The sequence below is a fragment of the Carassius auratus genome, chromosome 42 (assembly GCF_003368295.1).
Source record: "Carassius auratus strain Wakin chromosome 42, ASM336829v1, whole genome shotgun sequence".
Taxonomy (NCBI): domain Eukaryota; kingdom Metazoa; phylum Chordata; class Actinopteri; order Cypriniformes; family Cyprinidae; genus Carassius; species Carassius auratus.
The window spans coordinates 12943525-12970033 of record NC_039284.1 but is presented as its reverse complement, the minus strand read 5'-3'; the positions used below and the strand labels follow the sequence as shown (position 1 = coordinate 12970033).

The 26509-nt window shown below is 36.8% G+C and overlaps 1 pseudogene; it reads right to left on the bottom strand.

Moving 5' to 3' along the window:
- Positions 1-1701: 1701 nt before the first annotated feature.
- Positions 1702-22537, bottom strand: LOC113060737 (EMILIN-1-like; annotated as a pseudogene).
- Positions 22538-26509: the final 3972 nt, after the last annotated feature.

Sequence of the window (26509 nt, the reverse complement as noted above, 5' to 3'; positions counted from 1 at the left end):
TGAAACAACTTTGACAAATGATCCAGTAACTCCAGTATGGACTTTTCCCATGTTGAATAGAGAAGTCACAGACAGTGGCAAAAATTGCACCATCAATCACTGACTGGAATTCTATTCAACAGAATTACGGTCCTTGACTACAAAATTATCTTCATTGTGTTTGAGACAATGAACAGTAGTCTGCTTGGTGTTTTGAACAATGCTGATGCTAAATTAAATTGTATGTCTTAAAGTAATCCAATACAAAACCCCATAACACAAGTTCAGCAGAGAGTAAAATGTGTAAAATTAAATATCTTTATTTGAAACACACGTGTTGCCAATGTACACATTCAAGGTAACAGGTTAAACCATGAGAGGGAACTATAAAATCTTAGATTTGGTCTCTTTTACATGTAAATAGGTTTTAATGCTTCCATTGCTGCTGTAGCTTCCATTTTATGAGCTGGGAAATCTCTTTATAACTAAAAATAATAAATGAAACACAGCACATAAAAGATAGCAGCCTTAATTTTCAACATTCTAGACCACATGAAGTCTGAAAATTCATAGCATTACACTGAGATCTTTTCTCTCAACGTGCTGTGAAATTGCACAAGTATGTTTTAAACCAGAAAAAGAAAAAGCTGCGTAGTTCCAAATTCTTTGGGCTGTCGTACAGTAAACATTCAAGCGAGACCACACAGACAGAAGGAGTTGAAGGACACCCTCTGAATCCTCAGCTTTGTTATTCTTCAAAGGCACTTTGTTGAACCACATTAAGAATAGGCTCTGTTTGATAATAATCTCCATTGAACACTCAGGCTGGGAATATGAATATGGAGCAAAATGCAATGGTTCTCCACTCCAGTAGAACTGATGTCTTTGTAAACATGTCAACGGGATCTCAAAATGCAAGAAGATGCATGTACAAAAAGCCCTTTCTCGTTGGTTAGATAAGCCTGAGGAACGAAGATTTCATTGCATTCGTCTCTTTTCCAGAGGCAGAGTTTGCATGGAAAGCAATGATGTACATCACTGATTAACAGGTTGGGTAACATGTTGAATGCTTCCTGAAATCATACTACCAACCACATATTTAATTAAGTTAAACATCTTTGGCAAGAGCAGGATGCTACTCCTGGAAAACTTGGCACTTCCAATATAAAAATAAAATAGAAAGAATTCAAACTAAGGCATATATGGTATAGTTTTAAATTTCATGCCTTGACCCAAAGCAGATAAAGGAGCACAGGATTTGAACATTCACAGCAAAAATATGAATTCCTTTCATTAGATCTCCCAATTTTCCACACCCATCAGCCTAACCTATATAACCCTGACTGTGAGTCAAGCTCTTTGGCACAAGAGTACTTTAACGTGCAGTGGCATACAAGGGAAGTCGGACAGACCTCACAGTCATTTTTGGTGCATGAGAGATTACTCTTAACTCATGTCTGTGATTCATATAACATGGAAATATCTCAATAAGAACAATGTCAACACAAACCTGCAGTAGTATTTGTTACAACACTTCTCCAAAATGCGGGTTAGGATTACATATCAAGGGCAAACAGTTCCTCCACATAAAACTATATTCTCTGTTCAAGGAGTTCATAGGAGGTCTAACAACATCCGTAGATTTGGATAAGATACCGAAGGAAAATCAATGCACAGCATGTGCATCGCCATCCCAGATGGAAAAACGTCATTTAGAGTGTCTCTTTATAGCCCCGTCGTTTTGCTGGTCTTCTGATTAGTCTCAGTGCTAATCATTGAAAAGACCACTACACATTTTCATATAGAAGCATACCACTGAAGATAGTTAAAGGCTCCACTGAATGGGCCAGTTTGCCCATGACCAGGTCTATGCAGACTGTGTCGCCCACCTGAAGGGGCAGGATGATGTTGAAGACAGCCAGAGACCCTGGTGTTGGTTTTGCTTCAGCCATGGGTTTGTTTTCCAACCCTTCTGGTTGGTAACCTGCTGAGTCCACCCGAGCCATGCCATAGTTAGACTTGGAGAGCACAGCTTCAATCTTCTCATTTTTGTGACCTGTCAGGATAGCGCTGAAGAAGTAGCGTCCATCAAGTGGTGCAGTAAAGATACCTGTATATTTAAGAAAAAACAAATATGTATACAGTTTTCCATGGCTCCATCCTTCCACATTATTTTTGCTTCATGCCAAGTAGAAATGCAGATAGACTTTATGTCAGCAGTGCCAAGATTACCTGTTTGTGGATTATAGTAGCTTCCTTCATTTACCAATATCGTATCAAAAATGATTGTTCCAGATGTAACCATGGGATTTGTGAGAGCTGCTGAAAAGGAAAGATGTGGTATGTTGGCATCTGCGCCGGCCATACCTGAAATGATCACAACAGTACATTTATAAAAGATTTCAAATTGTTGACATAATCAGTTCTTAACCCTAAATTCATCCCTATATAGCCATGGTTTACACAACCAGTTTTAGTTGTCAGCTGCTGACCTTTGGCTCAACTATTGACCCAGTACTGCCAATAACAACGTAGCACATGGCGCTACACTTAAAACAGAAGAATCGCTGACTTTCGTGCAATCAGACACTTAACACATCTCACTGAATTCTTGTCTTCTTTCCAAACATTGCCACACATTAAAATAACCTCAGTGATTGACTAGGATAAGGCTGCTAAAAGAACTAAAAGCAAATTCAATACATACCTCTCTCTCCTCTGAGACCTAAAATAGGGGAAAGCAAAATTTTAGTCATGTTAAAATATTGTGCAAGTGTCATATAATATGAAGTGTCTAGTTCACCCAAAAATCACAATTGTCAGTCTGAAATTTACTCATCCTCGTGTCATTCCAATCTTGTATGTTTTATTGAATAATATACTGAGCTTCTGCTTTCCATGTAAGATAAGTACAGTATACAGCCAAGCTCCCAAAAGCACCACGAATAAGTAAATAATGACAAAATATTCATTTTGGGAGACTAATCCTTGGACAAAAATAAGGTTTCTCACCAGGAGGTCCTTTCGGCCCAGGTATGCCCGGAATACCTGGTGGTCCATCATTACCTGGAGGTCCCTGTGGACCTGGGAGCCCTCCTTCTCCCTGAGGACCTGGTGGTCCAGGTAAACCTATAATTAAAAAGGATGTAATTAAAAGATTTTGTCTTTTCATATCCATCACTGTTGTGCAAATTTCAGAATCGTCTCCCTTTGAATGTGTGTAAATTTGAATTGAACAGTCACACCCCACAGGAAGTTGAATTGGAATTTGAATCGGAATGGCAGCAAGAGACGTTTACTAAATTGTAATTCAAAGACATTTAACAATTAATGCACTCTGGCAATTGCATTATGGATGACATTAAATGGAATCCATTCTCAGTTAAATTTAGAATGGTGTACAACGCTGATATCCATTAAAATATAAGAGATATGTTAGTTAATGGTGCTGGAAATTTAGAATATGATTTTACAGGCTGTCAAATTGTTAGTAAAACTCTAATTCTGGCTTTCTACTTTAAGCACTTAAGTCAGACCTGTCAAGTCATTCTCAGTTAAGCTCTGGAACTCCTTGAGGATGTGGACCATTGAGGAATTGAGTCTCTTGATCTTGCCGTGGATATCATCCAGATGTGTGTTCTGGAAGATCTCAATGAACTCACTGTGAGAGATCACTGTGTTGTTTAGCCCACTGACACAGTTCCACAGGCTAGACACATGTTTGTTCAGGCCTTCTTTGATTTTTTGGAGATTATCTGAGACAGAGTCAAACCGACCACAAACCACTTCGAGTTTAGAGAGCCTCTTATCCAGACCATCGCCAGTCCTCTTGCAGTCACCCATCTTAACCACAAAGTTATTCCCAAAGCGACGTACATCTCGATCCATATTGTCAAAACGTACCCTGCTGTCCTCTATGTGCTCTGTCATTTCCTGTTGGATCTTGTCAATTTCAGAAATAATTTTGTCTTTGGTGTTTCCAAGGTCGTGAATAACACTGTCATGTTTTTGGACCACATGCTCCAGACCTTTTAGTGTGTCGTTGATGGAGCTGAAGGTTAAGATGACCTCAGACAGTTCTCTCTGAATTGACCGGAGGTCACCAGTATTACTGCTGATGACACTGTGTCCATCCAGTGGTTTCTGTAGGTCATCCAGGTGACCTGTTCCTGATTCTGTTCCTGTAGGAGTAGTCAGGTCGATCTTGCATTGACCACTGCATTTCTGTACCTCCTCTCTCAACTGATCCATCTCATTCTGCAAACTGGAGCAAACATCCACACAGCCCGTCTGACCAGAGTCAGTTTTACCTTTAATGTAGTTCATTTCTTTCTGCCATCTGTCCATGGCATGGTTTGTGATGTTCTTGAGTTTCTTTAGGTCATCTTCCACTGTGCTGCACACATCACAGTTCTCAATCTCCATGACAATCCTGTTGAAGTGTTCTCCATTGTCTCCAGTTAGTGCTTTGATCTTGCGAACATCATGGCTGAGGTTAATGACCCTGTCTTCAAGAGAATCACCGGACACCGAGAGATCCTTGAGTCGTGTGTCAAACCGCTTGATCTCATCTTCATTTGCAATGACTCTCCACTCCAAAAACTTCACTGTCTCACTAGGGCTCGGACTACCACCGGTTGGACTTGACCCAGAACTTGAGCCTGAGCAGCCAGAGCATTCGCTTAACCTCTTGTCTATAAAGGATGTAGTATTCTCAAGCCGAGATAGGCGCTTATCAAGATCAAATACAGTTTCTTTAACCATTCCTATGTCAAGGTCTATGTCAGTAATCCTATTTTCCTGGTCAAGAATACGATTATTGAATTCAATGCGAAGATTTCTGAGTTCCTGCTGGAATGAGTCCCGTATGTTAGTCTCCATATAAGCACAGCTTTCCTCTGCCTTCTGTACAGTGTTGTTGAGCCGTCTCTCCAGGTCTTTTAGACTATCATTGAAAAGATCTGGCATTATAGGAACTTGTCCTTGTCCACCTATTCCTTCAGAATTTCCACCACCTTCAGTTCCCCCTTGTTCCCTATTCAGACGATCCTGAAGCTTGTCATAGGCCTCTGACGTTGAGCTTATCTTCCTGTCCATGTCATTAAGTCGTCTACTGAGGTTTGTTACAGTATCACAGCAGCCTTGAGACCGGCTGAGGTCTCGGCGCAAACCATCAAGAGTCTGGCGGTGACGCTGGTCCATGGCATTAATCTGCTTTTTCCAGAGCAAAGATCCTCTCCCGATCTTGTTGCTGTTGCCTTCTCAAGTCTTCCACTCCAGACTGACAGGCAGAACATGAAAGAGTCACTCGACGTTCAAGCTCTCTGAGGATTTCCTCCTTCAAGGTGTTTAACCTGTTTCCTCCCACTCCCCCATTGTCTAAGTCATTGCCTCCTCCCTTTCCATTCACGAGGTGGTTATTGATGCTGACTAGAGTCTTGTCATGAGCTTGAGTACGGTTGTCCAACTGATCAAGCTTGGTCTGAATGTTATGGATGGTCTCTTTCATTTCAGGCTGGGCTGCATCAGCCGGTGTTTTGCCACTATTAAAACCTGGCTTACGAATTTCCTCTTGGAATCTTTCATTCATGCCACGCATAGTTGACTGCATGTCAGTTAGGTCTTTGTTCAACTTCTGGATTTTGTCCTCCAGTTGCTTAATCTTGTCATTGTCACCTCTCCCTAGGCAAAGATCAAACACAATGGTAATTTAAAGATAGTCTTTAGATATTTAAAGATTAGCAATGGTTTGGCAGACCCATAATTCACAGTCTTGTCAACTCTGACAATCAAAGCAATGCTCCAGTGGCCAGTTTTAACATTTTAGAGTATATCTGTAAAGACTGGATCTGCTTGAAAGATGCAGAAGATGCAGGATCGAGAACATCAACAAGGCCAGAAAACATTAACTTACCATTCCCTCCGGTCTGTCCATGACCATTATTAGTTCCAGTTTGTCCTGGTTGTGGTCTAGGCCAAGGTCTGGTTGTTGAGACCTGAGTATCAGATCCCCTGTTTGGTCCATCATTACAGTCTACTCCACTGTATCCATGGCAACACTTCCACTCCATTTCTGTTAACATTTTGTAAGCCACCTTGTATCTGGGCCTCATGTAGGTCCGGTACCTATAAACACATGAAATCCATTTGAATGAAAGCTTGAAATGTCCTAGTTTGGACACTGCTGTGATAAATCCAGCCATGCCTAAGTATTTCCTGACTTGCAATGTTTAGTTTGAATTGTGAAATACATGGGACTGAGAAACAATCAAAACAACACAAATTATATGATGATAAAAACTACAAAGAATACAATCAATACAATCTAAAAGAACAAAAAATATCCAGGCCTAGTACATGCATAACCTTACGATTCACAATTCTGTATATTGTATAATATATTCAATATTAAACATTTTCTCCGTTTAAACAAACAAATCCCTTCTGGGAACAGTGTTGTACTGCAACACTCACTTCTCAACAAATTAATTTATTAATTTATACCGACAAACACTTTAAAAACACAGGCTGAATTGCATACTGTTTTTGTTCCAAGAATGGAGGAAGACATTTATAGCATATACTGTATGTATCCAAATGAATTCTCAGCACAGTCATACCACCTTCACTAGTTACTACATAGACATTTGCCGGCCAGCTGTATAAACCTCTTATTCAATGAAGGACTGGGTTATGGTGGAAACTGTGCATATCTTTAGATATACTGTAGCATGGATGCCTCCTTGAATCTATGGGACCTTTTGTATGTTTTGTAATTAAGAAACTATAAATCTATAGAAGTTTAATACTCATGGTAAGGGGTTTCTAAAAAAGACCATCTCATCAGAGACATTATATTTATGTTGTAATTCTGACTAGTAGTCTAGGTCTCAAGTTCACTGTGTCATTTAAATGAACAAATATAATAGTGAAACATCATGGTTAGCCTTGAACCCATACATCAGCACCATATTTAGATGCAATAGGAAACAATTTGAACATTTCTGTTATTTTTCTTTTGGTTACAGTTCTTAAGACACTGCATTTTTGTCTACACACTCTGTTCCATAACCCCCGTGAGAAGAAAAATAGGGGGAAAAGGGGTCACCCGACTCTACTGGATGAGTGCAAAAATAAGTGGTGGTATTTTAGTAGGTTTTAAGCCTAATTCCTGTGGCGCGTTGGTTGTAGAGTTTGGAATGGCAAGCCACCTCATTCCACACATACTGTAGCAGTGTGTGTGTGTGTGTGTGTGTGTGTGTCTAAAGGAGTTGGATTAAGCTTTTCCAGCTGGAGTTTAGTACATTTACAGCAACTGGAAACCACCTTGCAATTGCACACACTTACTAATCTTGGCATCCTCAAACCACATTCTATTTATCTCCATTTGTTGACATTAGCTTTACTATGTAAACACAATGTTTTTAGTATTTCTTAGACTTTAATGACTCATATTTCCAGTAAAATGTGATGTGGTATATATTCTAGCGTCTATGAATGTTATGATGATGTTAGCTTTCAACATCTGTTTCCTGGCTGAAATTAGTTGATGTAATAGGTAGTGGTTCCACTTATTTAGAGTGCACTAAAATAAAGGTCAGAAAAACAGACTTGCTTTTACCTCAAATGCTCTGACTGATCTAAAGTCTGATAGGTGCATGTTTATATCAACAAACAGATGCATAAAATGGATAAGCTAAAGTGTCATGGTAAAGTAGCATACAACTAGCATTAAGCTAAATAACATACAGCAAATGGTACCCAACTTTGGGCCTGTTTCATGCCACACGCATGTGCTGCCTATGTTAGCAAGTTACATCATAGTTATAGTTTGTGTAAAAATTAGGGTGGGTTGCACCAGCCGTTCATACTGTATGTTCTTAGACTGGAACAAAAATCAACATGAGACACTTAGCAAAGCAACTACTTAGATGGTTTGTAAACTCTGATCTTAGTTTGGTTGCACTATTTGTTCTTTAGGGAAATTGTAGCTTGTAGGCTCTTTAAAGTAATGAATAGTCACGTTATATGACGTTTACTTACAATGATCCAATAGCAGCATTCAAATTTGTAAGCAGATGTGCTCTGAATTTCAGTTTCTCCTGGTAAGGTTAATTTTGCCTTCTGTAACTTCTGGGTTCCCCTGAAATATGATACTTAATCATGAAATAATGACACATATGTTGTAACTTAGTGTCCCTTTAAGTTGCAACTTTGCAACACAGCTGATGCCTCCGGCCCATACAGACAACAATTTCACTGCTATTATGCTTTGACTATGTTAGCAGGCTTCTAAGTAGCCCAGGCTGGTTAGTAGATGGTTTTAGCCACCTGTTACAGAGAAATACTGCTTAGCTTGTTTGTTGCTGGCCCAAAATGCCGTTATTATAGCCTTTTACTGTATCTGCTGTATAATGAATACACCGATAATCATTGTATAATATATGGAAGGTATGACAAATAAAACAGAGATAAAACATGTTAGAGAGAGAAAAACAAAAGTCCAATACGGATAAAAAAAGAAGCACTTACACTACAACACGTGCACACTGAACACCCCAGGAACACGGTTGATAGTCAGGCTTCACGTAAGTGTCCACTCCATCTTCAACCACACAGCTCACAGTCTTGGTCACCACATATGCACACCAGTTTCTGTAAAAAGAAATGCGCATGTACAGAAGTTAGCATACTTGTGGAATTAGCTGGACTAATTGAATGTAACATAGATTTTATAACAAAAGACTGTAAACAAGTCTGCCAAGTCCAACGTTAATATAATATTTTTTTCCAATTTATAATTTGTGCTATATCATGGCTTGTCTATTACAATACACAATGGCTTTCATAGGAAATTAACACTCATTTGACCTTGAATGAACTTTTAAACATTATATATGAGAAATTCCATCACTGAGATTCACAGCTTTAAAAATATGAATAAATAAAGCCCTCCAAAGATAGTAACAAGTTTAAAGAACATATCCCCCTTAAGTGTTCTCAAACTAGTGTCTGTGTTAGATTTAAAGTGATTCTCTATCAGTCTGAGAAGTCCTTATGTCCCCTGGCCTCATAAATTAGCAGAAATCTGCAGATAAATACATCTCTCGATTCTTTTAGTAAGCCCTGCCTCTCACACCAACATCAACAAGCCCTGGGATCAGGCCGTTACAATCTCTTCACTGCATGCACTGGGAATTCAAACATCTGCTGAGTTTCATGCTGACTACAGTTAGAGCAAGTTGGATGCATCACTTGCAGTATCTCATTTTAAGTTTAGCCCTAGTTTTGGTTTAGTCCACTAGTAAGAGCAACAAACTACATGATTGTCTGCTGTGTGTAACGCAGATGCGATTTGTCTTCTGCAGTTGTTCGTTCATGAATTAAGCTTAAGTTACACCTCAGACCGCTGCAATAAAGATTGCCATCAGTGCACATTTAACTCATTCTGTGTTTCTTCAGAATAAACCCACATAGATTATTTTTATGACGTCACATAAACATGTGATTTCCATGCTAAAGCATGCTAAACCAGACAACCACGTGTGCAGCTGCTAAAAATTCAATGAATACCATTGATTCCCATTAGGGGAATATAAACTCTTTATTCACCAAATGTGGCCCCATGCAAAAGTTTTGGTTTCTCTAGAAGACAGCTTATCAGAAATGATGATCAATCAGTGTTGAGATGACATCAACCATTTTAATAGACAGTATTACCCTCCATTATTGTTTTTGGTCCAAATCAGCCATGACTGCAACAAGTAACAAGCAATGGGACATTTTTTTCCCCATCTTTTCTTTTCTACTGGCACTGCCCACAGTGAAATTTCATTAGTCAAAAACCACCTCTCATGACTCTTAGTTTATATAGCACATTTCATAAAGAGTGGTAATTCATATATATATATATATATATATATATATATATATATATATATATATATATATATATATATATATATATATATATATATATGTATATACTGTGTGTGTGTGTATTTTTATATATTTATATAATAAACTAATTCACACACACACACACACATATAAAATATACAAAATATAATATTATAAATAATATTATTCTTTATAATTTATAAATAATAATAATGACAAAAAGGTTATATGTAAACTAATTACTAAATTTAGTTTTTAGTTTTAGTTTTTAAAATAACAGTGTAATATATGAAAAAATAAAAGGAAAAATAGATTAAAATAAATAGAAGAACGAAACATTAATAAAAGTTTGTTAAATTATTCTTTAAATAAATAAAAGATAATAATGCATTAAAATATGTTCAACATCAAATCTTATCGTATAAATTCAAAATGAGAAATATTAAAACTAAAGAGGTTACATTCACTGATAACAGCTGTACTTCTTGATAATTTCCAGAGCATTATAATGACTTCCCATTCGGTCTTTATCGATATTATCGTAATTTTACTTAGTTATTTATTTGCAATAAAAAGTGACCTCTGAAAAGGTCACTGCTAAGAAGTAACCAACAGAAGACCCATTCCTTTTGCAAATGCATTATGTAATAGAGGGAAGTTAGCCAACAAATGGCTCGTCATGGAAAAAACACGTAATTTTCCCAAGACATCTTCCATGTGGACACTCTCTAGACCATTACCACCTGACTCCTGCTTTGATTGCTCACGGTTCATCAGTAACCTACGGTGGATTTCCTGCTTCCACAGCTGCTTGGGATGCTCACACGTATTGTCAGCACAATTTCATGTTTTGGCCTTCAATATTAAACACAGATGGTGCTAGATCAGAGTAATGACATCATGGCATAATCCATTCTGGCTAAATGAAAGGATGTTTATAACGAATTACAAAAGAAAATGCAGTGTTTTGACCAACAAGTAAAAAAAAACAGAATTTCAGAGAACTAAAAGAGAATTTTGTAGCTTTTAGTCCATATCTGTTAGCTTTGAATTCATCTATATGCTAGTGTGTTACTAAACATTGAACAAAATTACTTTTAGTGGATATACGCAGGAAAAACAGATTAAACATATTCATCGCTCATGTCAAACAACACAGATGTTTGTTCAATCAAATGCTCTGTAAAATGAGAAAGTCGCTCCCCCTAAAATAGCAACTGCTAACGACTAGGAAGTAATTAATCCTAAAAGCCTATAGGATCTTTTTAATAAAAGGGGACAATCCTTTCAATTTTACCCAGACAAAATTATTGTTTCCACAGGTAATGCATTAAAAGGCTTTCCAAATGATTTTCCATTGTCTTTTATATCTCTATTACTACTAATACGTTCCACAGTTGTGTCCAGTAAAATCTGCTTCCATGCATCATAACACAACAAGGTTTTGAATTCAGTGTATCTCATTTATGGTGTAAAGTAGTGGACAATCCCTTACTCAATACGTAGCCTTCATAACAATACCGCGTGTAATGCTAGCAGTTCATGCAAGGAGCTTTCTAGATTTATAGGTTTTACTAAGTTGTCATGCTGCTTCAGTCCATCACTATTTGTTTTTCAGCTGTTGATTGGAGTGAACCAGACCACAGTATTTCCATGCCATGAATGATCCACATTCTTACTGGATTTGTCATGCAGAATTTTCATTTTAGGCTCGCTTTTATCAAACACTCATGCACCTCATAACTTTACTAAGACTCTCAACATCTTTCAGCGCCAAAAAGAATGGAAAATATGAGAGAAGACAGGAAAAGGGGACAAAATAAAGTGCATTTGGCAGCTTTACACTTGTGCAGCCTCTATTTGAACCAATGAGACCTGATTCCAATATACAAAAAATGATATTAATCCCTGCTATGCAAAATGTTTTCATATTTTTCCATTACATAATTTCTGTTATCCAAAAATAAACGACTTTATAGTCATAAGTGACTCCAATAAATGGGTTTGCTAAAGTGAAGTAAAGTAGAAATGTCATGGCATTAAAAATCATCTGCATAATCGCCTGAGATTAAAAACATGGCAAAATAAATGAAATATGCTAAAACAGAAGCACATCTCAGAGTAATAACGTAATTTTACCCTGATGTTATGATTGTTTCACCTGCTTGGATCTAAAAACTAACTGCAGCAGTGAAAGACTCTAAATAGTTGAAATAGAACATAATGCTAAATGATAAAAAAAAAAAGATGTTAGCATGTGTTTAAGTTGCAGTTGATGATATCTGCTGTTTAATTCAAACGAGTTACTTTCTCTTTGTGTGATTTTTGTTTAAAAAGCATAAGTAGGGACCATATGAGGTTTCAAATAAATTCACATCACATGATTACCAAAGGCAAAAGACACCTTTAAACTGTTTTCTGTAACATAATGCTGAAGATCAAACAGTACTGCATGCAGCTAGCAATATCAAGGTCATGGGTTTAGTTCACAGGAATACATGAACTGGTGAAATGTATAGCTTGATTCCAATTTAAATCACTTGGAATAAAAGTGTCTGCCAAATGCATAAAAGTCAATGTAAAATACCTTACAAAAACCACTCTCTTCTTGCAGAGCTGTTAAAGGGTGTATAAATTACATTTGGAAGTCACTGTCTCGCTGTTCACACACACACACACACACACACACACACGCACACATACGTTTTTTTTGTGAAAGTGGGGACATCCCATATGAGTAATGGTTTTTATAGTGTACAAACTGTATGTTCTATGGCCATACACCAACCCTACACCTAACCCTAACCCTCACAGGAAACTTTGTGCATTTTTACTTTCTCAAAAAAAACTTGTTTTGCGTTTTGAAAAATGGGGACATGGGTTATGTCCTCATAAGTCACCCTCTCCTTGTAATACCTGTGTCATACCCATGTCATTATACAGAGTTGTGTCCTGATATTTCACAAAAACAAGAGCACACACACACACACACACTATTCTCTAATTATCTGTCAGAAAAGTGACCTAATCCAATGTAGAGTATGTGGTGTAAAGATACAGTCATCTCTTTGTTCCTCAGCACTGCTGAAAACTGTTTTTTCCAATCATTCCCTCAATAAAAGCTGTAATTGCTGCTCCCAGGACAGAAATTACATTAGAAGAATGTAGCATTTTGAAGAAACATTCAGTCAAAAAATATCAGCCTTCCTACACTCACACTCATTGAACCTCCCAAGTGATTCACAATATGGACATACTGAACATTCAATCATGTCCGATGGCACTCACGTGTTGATTAATGTGTCTGAAATGATTGAGTACATAAATATACACATGTGTAACATGCTCCAGAATCCAGTGATATCACTTCCTAGACCTTCTCCAGCAAACCTAAAACAACAGAGCAGAATGGACTGCAGAAATGGTCTATTATCTAGGGAGCCATTTAATGAGGAAGAAACTAATTTAACTCATTTAAAATGAATTTAACTATACAAGAACCTAACTACAGTATCCCCATATGTTTAGCATACGGATCTTACATTATGCACACTGATGGATATCTTGTTCATGTCTTTGTCGTTGAAGCTTATCATAAATCATAGTATTCATTTCATAAAACTGACACTTTATGCCTGTGATAAACTGATATAAGCATTTATTTGATCAAAAATACAGTAAAAACAGTAATATTGTGAAATATTCGTACACATTTTTCAGTTTTTAATGTATTTTGAAATGCATTTTATTCCTGTAATGCAAAGCGGAATTTATAGCAGCCATTACTCCAGTCTTGTGAAAAAATAATAAAATCATCTCATTGACCCCAAACTCTTGAATGGTTGTATGCAATAACTTTCCAAACTCTCTATGAGTGCTGCCATATATGATCACCTTCAGTTTTGGCCTGTTTTGTGGAAACTCTTATATACTCGTGTCACCTCAGATATTCCTCAATTCAGGGTCTTAACGCTTCTTATATGAACTGTAATCCGGCAGCTAGTGCCAAGACGATGTCCCCCACCCTTTTAAAACACACGAGGCCTCTTCTCCCATCTGGTACTGTACTGATTAATGTGGATATGTTTACACAGAGTCATAGAGCAAAGTCCCAACGATTAACACATGTAGAGGCTACCAACAGAGGCTGGACAGTTCTTCTTCTTTTGGTGTGTGAGGTGTAGTAAGTGACATCATGCAAAACTAGCTGCCTCAGACTTCAGCTTCTGATTGTCCTCACATGCTTGGAATCTGCCCACCAAACCACCTTCTGGCTTCATGGAGAAGTCACAACAGCTATAGCCTCTAGTAACAGTCTACAATGGGACAGAAACACCATTTTGGAAATTTAAAGAAACAGTTTGCCCAAAACAGAAAATACACAAGTGCAAAGAATGTTGAAGAACACACAGCTTTACACAACTCTTAGCAACATTTCTTTTAGAACAGTTCAGTGACCACTTATGTTAGGCTCTAAACGGCAAAAAACAGAGAACTTTAAGTAGTCCTAATGACATACGTATTTCATGTCTTCTTCAGCGCATAGAGGCTTTGTGTGAGGATCTGACCTCACAGAAGCAGTTTCCAACCCAGGCTGATTGGAAAAATATTCCTCTACTGTACCTACATTTTTGCAAACCTCTAAAAACATACCTATACATACATTTCACTGCTGTGAACAGGCAGGAAAACACTTTTATACATTTTCACACAAGTTATGATTACTAGGGGTCAATTATCAATTAATAAACTTTTTACTGCAGTGCACAATTTTTAAACTAATACATTTTGTCATTTGCATCACATAATCAGCTCCACATGTGTTGCTTTTCTGACATAGTAAACTTGCTCATTAGCTCACCTGGTACAGTTTGATGAAAGTAGATGAAATACATATAGAAGCAAACTAAAATGACATATTTGCTAAAGCAAATGTGTTTTACATCCAATATTTACTGTTGTTAACACTATTGGTTAGATTTAGTGTAGGCAGCATGTTATTTCTGTTTCTGAATTTCAAATGTGATAGAATGTAGAACTTTTATTTGCACTCCCTGGACATTTCAGTTTTGAACTGCTGGCATAATTACAACAACTTATGTAATAAAACGTTGCAAGATTGCTGTTCACTTGTTTCAAATAAAACTGAATGCACTTTCACTGGATTTTGAAAGTCTTGGAAAATTTACAAGAAACAATTCAAAACCATTTTGCAGAAATGTTGCCCCAGTCACGTTTTTCCAAAAAGTTTTTCACTGACATTCTTCCCTTCCACTGTAGCTCTAATATATCTGAATAAAAAACAGATGGGAAGATGTTTTGGTAAAAACGATTTATATTTCAGTCTGTCTGTTTTTCACACAAAGCTATGACTTCAGAAGACTTAATATAGCACACAAACAATATAATCCACTTTAATAGTATTTTGTTTTTGTTCTTTTTGGAGCTCAACAGACACTATGAACTATCATTTGAGTTTGGAACAACATGAGGGTGAGTAAATTGTGGCAATTTTCATTTGTGGGTTAAATGCTCCTTTAAGAATGCACACACATGATAATTGTGGTTCTGGAGATTATACAACCCAATTACACATCCATCAATATCGTGCCTCTGCATACTTGAGATTGAATGCATTATGAAACACACTATCAAGTTACGCAAATAAAGAAAGATTGAATGTGTGACAGAGAGATGACCGAAAGTGAGAGAGATCAAGAGATAATACTATTCTCAGTGATTCTTTTGATATCGAACTCCATAAAAACACACAATGACATAAAACTCCCTCTTGTTTTACTTAATAGCCTGACGATTTTCACTTCCTGTACTCCAGTGCTGAACACAAAGGCTCAATCATCATACAGTTTTCTTTTTCTTCAGTTCTTCCTTCTTTCCTGTCTCTCCCCACATATCCTCCGAGTGACCCTGCATGCTGCCTGGGACCTCTGCAACAGGAAGTGGTCAGAGCAGCTGTGGCTGAACGGGCAGCCTGTTTTTACAGCCTTGCTTATTTGTCTCTCCCCAGGAGGGGACACATGCTCGTCTGACTCTCCGAAAAGGCACCGGGCTGGAACACTTGTCCACTCCAACTGTGTCTTCACACTAAAACACTGATACAGAGATGAAATATCAAAACTAACCAACCCACAGGCACAATACTGATTTTGCAATCAAGTGTTGCCATTCAACACTGACACCTAATAACTGGACAGTTTTCATTAAGAGCTTAATATATATATAAACAAAAATAATAATACTGATGATTATTATTATTATTATTATTTTAAAAAATTGCCACTGTTAAAGTAATATATGTATGTATATGTATGTGAATATATATATATATATATATATATATATATATATATATATATATATATATATATATATATATATATATATATATATATATATATATATATAGTAAGATGTTTTTTACTGTTTTTAAATGTTTATTTTTATAGTTTAGATATTTGTTTTAATATTATGTTGAAAATGGTTGCTAATAACATTTTAGCGAAACTGTAATAATAAGTTTTCAGAATTCTTTGTCGAATAGAAAGTTCAAAAGAACAGCATTTATTTGAAATCTAAATATTTTGTAACTTTATAAATGTCTTTACTGTCACTTTTGATGTAAAAAATTGTTTTTGATAGAACAATAGTGTTCTCATCAAAATAATAAAGTAAAAATCAAATAAAAGTTATGTATTTAGATATGTTTTAAATATACTGTAATGTAAGGACACGTTTTATAATCTTCACAAATAGCCTCATTAACAGTTAAATGCTCTCCCCATTGAGCAATAAAAATATGTGCAATACCACTTATATTTATTTGATACCACCCACGTCTTGTGTGTATGCACAAACATACTTGGCAATAAAGCTCTTTCTGACTTCTGATAGCGCAAAACACTGATGCAGCTTGTAGGTCGCATGACAATGCCACTTTTTGGGGAAAACAACTTTGAAATGGCTTAGTTGAAATGGCTTTAAGAAACAGCTATAATAGCCATAATTTGCTACGGAAAGATAAAGTCAAGTTTTATTTTTTGAGTACACAATGAAGATTGATTTCTACAAGTTCCCATTGTGACTCAAACCTTCAGGAATGCATTAAATATCTGAACCTAAATACTTTTCTTCATGACCTCCTTAAATAAAGCAGAGGTAGGAAAAGTCACACACTGGGCCAGAATAAGCAACAAGACCACCACTAACAGATGTCCTCCTATTAACCCCACTCTTATCAGCTCAAGTCAATATTTAGATATTATTGGTGTTCACATCCAATTTTATTTCTCATTCTGATTTCCAGATAAGCCGCACTGTTGTGATTACCCTTATAAGTAATGCACCAGTAAATGTCAGGTCGCTCTTTTACCAAACAAGCCACATACTTAATGCTGGAAGGGTAAGCTCGTGGGAAAAATGTTTCCCTGTGGTTATACTGTAACTCGCTCCTGTTACAGGAAAGCGGTTTCTGCAGGGGTTTGACCGCAGCTGCACATCTGTGGCATCTCAACTTGGAACCCCACTAAAGCAAAAGGAGAAGGAACATGCCTTTTGAGCAGAAGTACCACAGATGTGGCTTCATGCCCTTTTTGCATTTAGGCAATGCCTGGTATTTTGCACGCTGTGCTATGCACCACACCATTGCTATAGGTGTGTTACTTTTTACACTCTTCATATCACAGTCCTGCAAAGATGAAAGCAAATTTACTTGCAATTGCAATCTGCGGCAAAACATGAGAGATACAGTAGATCAGACATACAATTGTGAGTGTGTGTGACCTGGATGCATCAGTGAATGGTGAGTTCTTTTCATAAATACATCTCCAATTATCTTTTTTTGAGGCTTTATACATGAACTGAAATCAAATTTAATGTTTTCTGATGTTTCTGTGTAGATGAGACACTTTTGGAAAACATCCATTTAACATCCATCTGCACACCATCCCCATAAAAACACTTATTTGTGAGGTTTCTCAGACATGGTGAAATCAGATGATTCAAAATCTGCTGGAATTTACTCCTCAGTGAAATTAATGTTGCTGTATTGGTTGGTTTTTTGATGAACACATACATACATTTTTGAGTTTTTAATTAGTCTGTTTTTAACTTGTTCTAAAACAGTCCTTAAAACAAAGTAAACATTTTTACAATGTTTTTGAAATAAGTGCATTATGCTCGCCAAGGCTTCATTTATTATTACATTAATATTGAGAAATATTATTAAGCTTAAAAATAACAGTTTTCTATTTTAATATAATTTAAAATTTAATTTATACATAGCATGGTAAAGCTGAATTTTCTGCAGCCTTTACTCCAGTCTTCAGCATCACATGATCCTCTAGAAATCATATATTTTTGTAGAAAAGTATGCTTTTTTATTATTTTAAATCAAATGTATTTGAAATACTGTAACAAATCATAAATAAGTTTACTGTCACTTCTGACCAATTTTATTGCATCCTAGCTGAATTTTTTAATGTATTTATTTACCCTGATACATTTCCATAACACTCTACTATCATGGAGCCAACTTTTTTTTTTTCAGAAATGTAAAATCTAGATTATCTGATAAATACTGCTATCCTATCTTAATTACAAAAGACTGCATGTTTGGTATCGCTTCCGTTAAGCTGCTGTAATCACAAATCGAGCTATAATTCATCTTAAAATAATATTTAGATATTCATTTGTACAAGTATCGCTTCATCATGCCAGCTAACATTGGCTAATGTTCTGGCAACGTTCTCTCAAAGCTATAACAAATAGTCCTACAGTAACATTAAAAGAACTTTGGTTGAAATTTTGTTGGGATGACGTAATAGTTCAAAAAAGACATTAACAAAAATAACTGAACTGGAATCACTGCTTTAAACCTAACCACTATGACACAATCCCATTCAAGCTTGTCGTCCAGAAGCAATCATTCATGACAGACATTTTGGGATGTCTTTAATATCCATTAACATTCACTAACTGCTTACCTTGTCAAACACAAACTTGTTCACAGGAAGCACTTTGCATATCAGAGGTGTTTTTTTTTTTTCAGAACTAGGCCAGAGTCCTGATCATCCTCTACAGGAAGTTCCTATTGGTGTGAAGAGGCCGCTGTTAAAGCAAAGGCTTCCTGTCTGCATGTGATGGAGACTAACAGGCACCACCACAAGCAGCTTTTGGCTTCACAACCACTGCCACATCTTCAAAAAGCCCAGGTCGAGGACCAGGAACTTTCCATCCACAGAGGCTAAGCTTTGCGTTAACCCTCTTTAAATACCGCCCCATAGGCAAAAAGAAACACTTTAATAAGGATGCATGTAAGAGATTTACATACTACAAAGATGCATTGAATGGGTTTGAATTTTGACTAAAAACAATCAACCCATTCTAAGGTAGTTGGGTTACAAGAGAAACACTTTTGAAAAGTAGATTGCTGGCAAAAATATAAAAAATAAACCCAAATGTTAAACTCGGAAAAAGACTCTCATTTACAGCCCCCATTAGTCTGCTTTAATGCAAAAATAGATCAAATGAAAACCACTTTGCTGTTATCCCATTAAGAAGCTCTTACCACTGTCAGTATCTAATCAGGTCTTTGGGTATAGTGATTGAGGAGTTACCATTCACTTGACCTTACATTCATAAAGGCAAACTTAGTCACATAATGTCATTTTTATTACTGTGACACCATCCAGATTAAAAGTCACCCTCTGGAGACCAGCATTCCAGCACTCTCTGTTTGTCTGTCAGCATAAATATATTTAAGAAATTTATGAAAGATGCAAAAATTAACATGGGTATCCAGTCTTCAGGGCATTCATCAAAGCTTGTCCAGCATGATTTCCTGAATAGCAGTGCACACAACATTCAGGTGTGTACTTTTGACTTCTGGTTTGGCAGAAAAAGGGTTCATTTCTAAGATGCTGTGACGCTAAAGCACAACCCAAACCATTTTAATGTCTCTGTCTATGGTCGTAACACACACAGACATTATTTATTGCACATGACATATTGTGGGCATCTTAAAAAGATGTTTTATTCAATAATAGTTTACCTAAAAAAAAAGTTCACCCAAAAATGAACATTTTCCATCCAGGATGTAGATGAGTTAGTTTTTTCTTCACAACAGATTTGGAGAAATTTAGCATTCAATCACTTGCTCACCAGGGGATCTTCTGCAGTGAATGGGTGCCGTCAGAATGTCAGACCAAAACTAGACCCCTTAAGGCTCAGATCCAGACCAAAACTCAAACTGAAGAGCTGAGCTAATCCATAGGTTCCATCAAATTAGATGTACTAATTTATACTGGAGCATATAAATATATATGAATGAATATGAACCAGCATTTCCATTTCATTTTCATACGGCAATCACTAATGCCACATATTCTGCTAGATTTTCAAAGATGCTGTATCCTCTTAAAGTGCTGGATTTTGTAGATAAACACACCGCAAAACAATCATATTAGGAGATGTATTCCAACACACAAAAACCTGGCAGCGAATGCCTACAATTTAGAGGAAAGAGGTGATTTAGGTGCTTACACATTTGGCAGCTGCAGCTCCACTTCTCACAGTTCCTCTTTCAGAATCTTTTAGCATAAAATGTCTGCTAAATTTGTGGCATACATTCCTTTATAGATTTGATTAATGTTGCGGTTTTCCCTGGAAATGCACATTTGATACAAGCAACACGGGTCAACATTTATCAATCCGTTCATTTTAGAAGACCAGAAGAGAAAAAGCCACAAGAGAGAAGATGTGTTCTCCACATTAAAGAAAAAGAACAACTTCTTCCCTTGACTTCAATCTCACACTTCTTCACCCTCCCTCCCTCCTGCTCTTTCGCTTTCCATAAAATAAATACACAAAACGCAGAATACTTTTTACATCTGCTGTAACTCAAAGTTCAAACAGGCTGCTAATCCCCAGTAACTCGACTCAGATTTCTCAAGCAGGCAGTACATACTTCATACCGCTGGCACAGAGGGATCTCACATCATAGACATCAACCCTCACAAATCTGACAGACTATTTTTGGGAACTATTTGTAAGTGCAAAATTGTTTAGACGGACTCAGTTGGCTGTATATGAACAATTTCTATGACTAATCTTTATTTACTCATTGTTTAGATGGATTCCAGGACATAATTTGTGGCCATTAGCATGTGGCCTGCGTGTCTGTCCACCCTTCAGAAAGCATTGCGTCAGAAAAAGGGGGAAGCCCCGGTCTGCACGTCAGAACCGGGACAACCTCTCCCATTCACACCCCAATAATCACAATCAAAACAACAATGTCAGAGAGGGTGTGTGTGGCTGAGAGAGAGAGAGAGAGAGAGAGAGAGAGAGAGAGAGAGAGAGAGAGAGCATTGAACTGAAGAACCAACAGACTGACAGATAAAGGAAGGTGATTTTAGTTTAATTACTACCAAGGTGGTGACACATATAACCATGACCTGTAAGGCTTTGGAAATCACAGGGGTCCCAGAAAAACTACCACCTTGCATTCAGTAAGCCATAATTAGCTGTTCTGATGGACAGAAAATGCACCTCCTGTCGTTTCACTGTCAGATGAAGGGAGGTTTTTGCTTTCATGTAGTCATCTGTGCCACACATTTAAAAGCACATTTGCTTTTTAAAGCCCTCCAGGTAATGGTCCCTCAATAAATGGAAAAACAGAAAAATGCATAACGTCTGTAACTTCCCGGACTTATAAAATATTCCATCTATTTATCTGTCTGTCTGTAATCTGTCATGCCCTCTGTGCAATGTAGATGCAGAACAAAGTTTGATTTGTCTGAAAAAGTCACATCTAATTGAACTAAACAGGATTTCTTGATTGTGCAAAATCCTATCTATCTATCTATCTATCTATCTATCTATCTATCTATCTATCTATCTATCTATCTATCTATTATATTAGTGGAACCAATGTAATAAACAATGTTATGGTAATTTATTAGCAACATGGAAAGTCTATCTTCTTTCCCAATACAGACTTTCTCCCTCTTTCTTTCTCTCGTCAAATGAAGAATATGAGAGCACAGACTGATTAGCTGAACTGAAAGTGTCATTACCTGTGTCTGCTCGCTGCTCTCGCCCCGTTTAAAGACTGAGTCTGAGTCTGGGAGTCTGCGTACAGGTTATACCGCTGAGGATACGACGCGCTCCAAACATCTCCAGAGGAAACCATCACCAGCATCGATATCAAGAGGACTGCTCCATCCATCACAGCGCACGTCGTTCTGAAACGGTGTCTAACACTATATAACTAATGAATTCTCTGTAACGAGCCTTTATTCCACCAAAAAAATGCGCTTACGCGGTGTCTAGAGGAGCTTCTTTACACTCCCAGCAGTTCGTACTATCGATCCATTATGCGCGTCCTGAGCGCTGCTTCCAAAATTGTCGGATAAATCTCTCAAATCGACGCGTAACGGCGCTTTCCTTCCTTTTGCGCTGATAAAACTATCTAAACTCCCGCTATCCTTCTTTTGAATGGTTTGTAATATTTGTCGGTACATCCAAACAAAGCAATCCAGAGGCTTCCTAAAATCTGGAGGAGTTTTCTTGGAAAGGAGATGCAGTGAGTTTGGAGCGAGGGGAGCCAGTGCGCTCTGACGCACTCCAACGTCCCCAACACACACATCTCTCTCTCTCTCTCTCCTCAGCTCCCTCCCCTCTAGAAACCCTCCCTCCAGTGCACTGATGACAGAATCACAGCCATATTATATTTTTAAAAAACCAACAGGACCACGTGCGTGAATACTAGGGGTGATTATGAAATCTTAGTGACATACAATGGTGAGCAGCAGTGATTAAAAACATATGGCCGCTTGGTAGAATGGCTGATGTCCCACATCCGAGGATAGAGACGAAGAGAGCAGCTTTTGTGCTTTGGAGAGCCCAGTTTGAGTTCTTTGTGCATTTTTTGTTTTTTTATAATTCTTAGTTTTGTTAAGGTTCAGTTAGATTAAACAGGAAATCTAAACATTTACACATAAAATCTCAGACGGAAATTATTTCAGTAAATCTAAACAAATCTCAGGTCACTAAATAACTAACTAAATTAATACATACAATTGCACAATATTAATATGTAATTTCTGTACTGTAATTTATGCAGATGAGTAAAAATTTGAATAAGTAAAATATTGCAGAATGTCGAAATGTGTATGTAATTTCTGCCACAAGACAATAAATAAATAAATAAATATTTTAAAGAGGTAACTGACTTTTCATGTCATAATACTTTTTTTTTCTTGCGATAAGAAAAAGCTGATATTGCGATATAAAGCCAGAATTTAATCTCAGAAAAATTTTAATTGTGAGATTAAAATTGTCGTTTTACATTTTTTATTTCATCATGGAAACAAAATACAGAATTGAGATGGAAACTGAATTCAGAGAAAAAAGTCAGAACTGCTAGATATAAAAATATAAAACTCAGAATTGCGAGATACAAACGTTTACATATATATATATATATATATATATAAATGTAAATTAAAATGTAAATTTTAGAAAAAAAAGTACTTTTTCCTCAAAATTCTAAATTTTTGCAAATACTTTTTTCATTTTTTAATCCTGTGGCGGAACAGGCTTCCATGCTAATGCCACTGAGAATTATGGGTATTACAAAAACAAATCACAACAACTTCCTAAAATATTTTTTATTATTTTTATTATTATTTAGCTTTTAGTTTACATATGTATTTATTACACAGTGTGCACAATGTATAAACACGTAATGTAATATGTTTGTGCAAAAATCTGCTTAATTGTCATAAAATTGTTATAATGAAAGAAATAAGCTAATTAAAACTTTTTCATGGTGAAATATTAACAGGAGATGAGATTCACTAAACTTTAAGCCTCTCAGTTTTAAGACAAACTATGTGGAAAGGTGACATTTGTATGGTTTCACCTTTCTTGCCAATTTTTTTTTTTTACTTATCTGTAATGTTTATGCTGATTAGAGGATTTGCATAGACAATTCAAAAATAGTTCTCATTTGCCGTAAATGGCAGCCAACTGTGCTATTTAAAAAAAAATGTAAATGGCCTCTATTTTAAAACAGATCTCAGATGAACGTTTAAAGAATGTTTCTCAATGGTTTATCTCTGAAAGATCTATCTTTTCCACTCCTTTGAAGCCCTACAGCTGTGAAAAACTATTTGTTACACTTTCCTAATGTGGGACGGCTTTTGGCAAAAAAAAAAAAAAAAGTGAGAGAAAATAGCAACGCAGTATGCAGTATGCTGTTCTTCGACAGAGGAATGTAAACCAAACATCTGTGGTTTTGAAGACAGTGAAAAACTGCATCAAAATCAGGAAACTGAATACACCCACATAGAGGAGTGAACTGCAATGCCTGTATCTGTATGTGTGAAAGAATAAGACAGACAGATAGAGGAAAAGGGGCAGCCTAGCCAGTCGTAAGTAGAGCCTTTCTGCTGTCACTCACAGATTGTGGAGACAGGATAAGGCAGGGATGTGAAGCATTTCAGTAATGTTCTCCGTTCAACCACAACCACCTGTAACGGTGCCCTGAGTTGACCCCAGGCACCAAACAGACCCCCAACTCACCTAATTTACCACCTCCCAGCTCAGTCATGCATGTTCAGACAAGAACTCGACACCGGGAGGTTTATATGCAAGGTATCAGCTGTAACAGATATTCACAGGGTTATGAATATGGCATGCAGAGCTAGTGGATCGAGTCTTATTCATAAATTGTTCAAAATGCATTTTGGATGTCCTGACCATCTTTGTGCCAGCGTTACATCCGTTTCAGCACAAATCCACAGTCAGTCTTTTGTCCTCCTCTGTCAGAACAATTTGACAGGCTTCTCACCAATAAAAAAGCCCTGTTGTGCCTGAGGCCGGGGAGCTGCAGCGTAGCAGAGGAGCTTTGAAGTGTCGGTGAGGACAGGCTCAGTTGATGATATAGCCGGTTAACCTCTGTCAGGGAGCTCTGGTGGGCAAGAGATGGTGTGTGGTGATAGCTCGCAGTTAAAGACTGTAATCATTAAACAGAAGCACATTTCTTAAAAGGTAAATTACACTTCCTGAGCTCTTTTATTTTCCCAATAAAAGTATACAGTTGCATGGCTGATCAATTAAAAACAAATACCTTACATAAGACAAAAAAAAAGAAAATAATAAAGTCACCACCTCCTGCAAGTTTATTGGGATGTTTAAAGTATTCATATGCAAATATAATATAAATAAATATACATAATATACAAAAAATTATTATTAATATTTATTAATATAAAAACACATTTTATATAATATAGTATAATATATAATAATATTATATAATTTTATTATTTTACAAAATATAATTTCTATATATATATATATATATATATATATATATATATATATATATATATATATATATATATATAATATTTATAATAAATAATCATACATAATTATATATTTTTTTACTATATGCATGCATACATACACACACACACACACACACACACACACACATTTACACACACATATAATAAAATAAAACATACTATAAAATAAAAATGTTATCATATATTGATATTTTTACAAATTGAATGAAACTGGACACAGGACCTTGGATCCTAGGTATCTAGATCCTAATATGAAAGTGTTTGAACAAACCCATTGTGGAGTCAAGCATCTGAAGATGGATACAGTGTTAACTGCAAAGAAGATCAGCCGAATGGGAACTTGGAATGTACCAACACTTTCCATCAGGCCATACACAGACAATGGTTATTCAGGTTTATGCACCAACTGAGGAAGTCATGCATACTGATGCTCAAGGTGACATTCCAAGGATTAAGGTTGATGGATGCAGCATCGAAGAGGTTGATTGGTTTACGTACCTCGGCAGCACTATTGGATGAGATGGAGATGCAGAGATAGACGTCAAATGCTTGATTGGTAAGGCATCAACAGTCTTTCAACAAATGTGCAAAATCTGGTCATCTACATCGATCTCACTCAACATCAAGCTCTGCTTATATGCATCTATCATCCCTCTGATCGCAACTCATGCAGCAGAAACGTGGAAGGCATCAGCTAGTATTTCTCACAAGGTAAAAAAAAAAATAGACAAAAACCTCATAAAACAGGACTGAAAGTTGTGTATTAATTACAGGTAATCAATGAGCTTTATACAGTGCATTTGACAATATGGCCTCAAAACCTATTGAGCTACAAACAACCTGAAGTATGCCTGTAACTACCAAGAATTCATTCAACTTCTAGTTGGCTGTGCAACAACCAAATTTCATCACATCTAAGCACTTGACCAAAACATTTTTGAGTTCTGCTGCCAGCTGTGCTACACAATCAGGCACATGTGGAAAACCATCGCTGCCCTACAGCTGTGTTTACAGTGTAATTAGGGGGTCTCCCTCCCCTCCACCATCATCCCCAGCACCCTAACATTCCCCTCTGGTTCCCCAGTCCTTAACCACTGTGGGCTGTTCATCTGGCGGCTGTCTCTGCTCTCCTCCACAGTATCGGTTGATACGCTAAACTCCATACGGGGATGAGTGCCTGCTCTACTGTAATCGCTATCACATATGATTCTCAGTTCTGCTATTTTAATCAGACT